The 4035-nt window shown below is 37.9% G+C and overlaps 1 pseudogene; it reads left to right on the forward strand.

Moving 5' to 3' along the window:
- The first annotated feature begins 1545 nt into the window (after positions 1 to 1545).
- LOC150001920 (small ribosomal subunit protein uS12 pseudogene) lies at positions 1546 to 1978 on the forward strand (annotated as a pseudogene).
- Positions 1979 to 4035: the final 2057 nt, after the last annotated feature.

Genomic DNA, 4035 nt, shown 5'->3' on the forward strand with positions numbered 1-4035 from the left:
AGAATTACCTACAAAGGGGTACCTATAAGACTGCCAGCTGATTTCTCAAAAGAAACTGCAGACATGAAGGAACTGGCAGGAAACATTCAAAGTGATGAAAGACAAGGATCTACAGCCAAGATTACTCTATCTAGCAAAGCTATTATTCAGAATGGAAGGGCAGAGAAAGTGCCTCCCAGACAAGTTAAAGCTGAAGGAGTTCATCATCACCAAGCCGTTATCATATGAAATGTTAAATGGACTTATTTAAGAAAAAGAACATCAAAACTATGAACATTAAAATGAAAATAATATCACAACTATCAACAACAGAAGCTAGGGAATGGAAACAAAGGCGAACTAAGCAGACAACCAGAGTGGGAACAGAATTGTAGCTATGCAGAGCATGTGAGGGGAGGTCAGCTGGGAGGGAGAAGGGGGAAAGGGAGGAAAATCTTGCAGGAATTAAGAAGTATAGTAGAAGGGTGCAGAATGGACAGCAGGATGTTGAGAAAAGTTTATATGCACGACCCATGGACATGGACTAAGGTGGTGGGGGCGGGGAGACTGATGGATAGAGGGGAGCAAAGGCAAAAGAAATTGGGACAACTGTAGAAGCATAATAAAACATACAGAAAAACATATCAGCTGGTTGTATATGCATGGATTTATACCTGGGCTCTCAATTCTTTTTTTTTTTTAAATGAGTTCCTGCATTTCTGTTGATTTGATCATTCTCTTGTTATCATAAGAACATTCATTGTTTTATTTTATTTTATTTATTTGTTTTTAGAGAGAGGGGAAAGGAGAAAGAGAAGGAGAGAAACATCAGTGTGTGCTTGCTTCTCATGCGCCCCCAACAGGGGACCTGGTGTGCAACCTAGGCATGTGCCCTGACTTGAAATTGAACCAGCGACACTTGGTTCACAGGCCGATGCTCAATCCACTGAGCCACAGCAGCCAGGGCTGGGCTCTCAATTCTGTTATGACATTTTCCTGAAGTCTGTTTAGAAAAAAACCCAGAGTAATGGGTATAAATGCCCTATCTGCAAGACTATCTTTAGAAAGCATGACACCTCACTTAGAGATGGAGTGAGAAATTGAAAATGCTGGCAGTCAGCAAATAGCTATTTGAGATCTTATGGGTTATTCTCTTTAAATATATATATATAAATTTATGTAAATTTTCATTCTAGCATAATATAGAAAAATTATTTTAATATAAAAATGTGTTAAATTAATTTGCCTTCCCAATTTTGCAGCTGACAAGTTCCTCAAGTCAAATGTATGTTCCAGGAAAAACATGCCAAATTCTTCCTGGGACTTCTCCTTCACTTAGGCATAAGAATGGGCACTCCTATTTTAAGCTGGGAATAAATGTTTTAAGAAAAAATAAATAGAATAACATAATATTTTACTCAGTATGAAGAGAATACAATAAACTCCATACATTTTGACTAAGATAATGAACAAAACAGTATAACATCCCATTTAAATCCGTAGGCCCCAATTATTTCAGCAAAACATTTAAGAAAGTCGTTTGCTTAGGTTTGTGGCACTGGCAGGATGGTCAAGTGTCGAAGTCTTCATACTGCCAGGAAGCTCTGGAGCCACCAACGAGACCAGAAAGTAGCATGATAAGCAATGCAAGAAAGCCAATATGGGCACAGCCCTGAAGGCCAACCTTTTTGGAGGCACATCCCATATGAAGGGAATTGTGCTGGAAAAAGTAGGTGTTGAAGCCAAACAGCCAAATTCTACCATTAGGAAGTGTGTCAGGGTCCAGCTGATCAAGAATGGCAAAAGAATTACAGCCTTTGTACCCAATGATGGTTGTCTGAATCTTATTGAGGAGAATTATGAAGTTCTAGTTGCTGGATTTGGTTGCAAAGGTCATGCTGTTGGTGACATTCCTGGAGTTCGCTTTAAGGTTGTCACAGTAGCCTTGTACAAAGGCAAGAAGGAAAGACCAAGATCATAAGTTTTGATGGTGGAAACACAGTAGTAATAAATTTTCATATACCTTAAAAATTTTAAGAGAAAAGTTTACAAAATTGTTCATTGAAGTAATTTTGAAAACACTGGCTTAACAATTCATTTTTTTTTTAATTGACAAGAGAGAAGGTGCAGAAATATTTATATCTATTACCATAAAATGTATCTTAACTTTATACTTATTCTATAACTTGTCATTATAAAATGGTTTTTCATCTAAGTCTATTTTATTTCTTCTTATATTGAATATTTTGTGTAGGTGGTTTCAAGTTCTGCTGATTTATAATCTCAAGACAATGAATTTTTAATATAGGAAGCTACATAGGAAATATTTGTTATAAAAAAAACATAATTTAATTAAGTGTTTAAACCATTTGCCCTAGAAGACTGATATAACTCACCAACCTTAAGATGCTCAACTAACCAACTGAAACCTCCCTAATCTGGTTCTAGTGAACTGAACTGACATAAAAAGATTGAACAGACTCTCTCAGACAACTAACTAAAGGCATTCCTGCTTATAAAAAGCTACTTTTACAAGTAAAATAAAGCGATTCTCACAGATTAAAACACAATGCAAAACCTTGATTTTTCCCTCGTAGTTACTCAGATGAAACTCAACAAAATCCATTTATTATCTGCTACCCCCCCCTACCCCCCGCTGTACATTCTGATTGCTACTCCAGCCTAGTGCTGCTGCACCTCTTCCTTCCTTCACTACTAACCTGTTAAAGCCTCATCACTCACCTGGCTACCCAAAGCAAAGTCTTTTTGGAATACTCCTTCTTCTGTCTACCCATCAATCAATCATTCATCACCCTTAACAGCAAGCTGCACCCAATAAATACTCCTGGTGGCTGCATGCTGCTCAGCACAAGGAATTCTTTCCTGTCCTCACTTTTTGACCTTGGCCTTTCTATACCTCTTCTCCATGTTTTGTAATAGTAACCTAGATGCAGATGCCAGCTTGGTGAATAGTTTAGCAATCCCACAGGATGTTAACTATTCAGAATATATTCCTTGTAGGCTCTCCCAAGCCCATAGCCAGGCTGCAGGTGGGTGTACTCCAATCTTTATCCACTGCATCTATTCCACTCAGAGAAGGAGATCAGAAACCTGTCTCCCAGCTGCCAGTCACTTTCAATACACACCCCAGCAGCCAATAGAGGCACCACATCATTCCACCACTCAAAGCATTCACTGAATCCCTGATGCCCAGAATGATAACATCTGTCAGCTTGTTTAGAAAAATATTTAAGGCCCACTGCAAACAGGGCCAGTCTGTCATGTCCCCTATGTTCTAGATTATCCCAAACATTCATTATTTTATTTAATATTCTCTCATTGGTTGCTACATGCCAGGCATTGGGCTAGGAATTTCACAATGAGTAAACTAGACATTCTTAGAAAAGTGATATCTGAAAGTGATATAGACAAGCAAATAATTAAAACAGAGTGATGAGACCTATAAGCAATGTTTAAGAGAGAGGCTGGAAGTGCACTTAATCCAGCTTGGAAGCCTCAGGAGGGATGGATTTCCAGAAGACAACTGAGAAATACAAGATCTGAGGATGAATGTATACTATGCCAAGAAGTTATCAATTAGTTTCTCTCTTTTGGAAGAGCTTCTTTCTTTTCCAAGACCATTCTTATTTGGCCTTCAAGGTCACTCCCTGAGACTTTCCCTTACCTTTCCAGGCAGAGCTAAATGTTCTCTCATCTATGTTTTCATAGCACACCATCCATACCTGTATTGTTCTTATCCTATTGTAACACAGTGTTTGGTGAAGGAGAGTGGCTCCATTCTCACCTGACTGCTCTAACAAGGTAGAGAACATGTCTTTACATATCTTTGTGTCCAGTCACACTTGACACACAGTATGTATGTAGTAGACTTTGATGAAGAATTGAATTTAACGAAAATATAAGTCAGCTTTGATAATTCAAAGTCATTTTCAAGTAAGAAATTTGTGAGAATAAAACACATTCAGGAGTATTTCTAATTTCATGAATTGTTTCCTTACATTTTAGAAAATACAAGAGGAATTTAGGAAAAAATAT

This window comes from Furipterus horrens, unplaced genomic scaffold, assembly GCF_987537825.1.
Source record: "Furipterus horrens unplaced genomic scaffold, mFurHor1.1.pri manual_scaffold_9, whole genome shotgun sequence".
NCBI lineage: Eukaryota > Metazoa > Chordata > Mammalia > Chiroptera > Furipteridae > Furipterus > Furipterus horrens.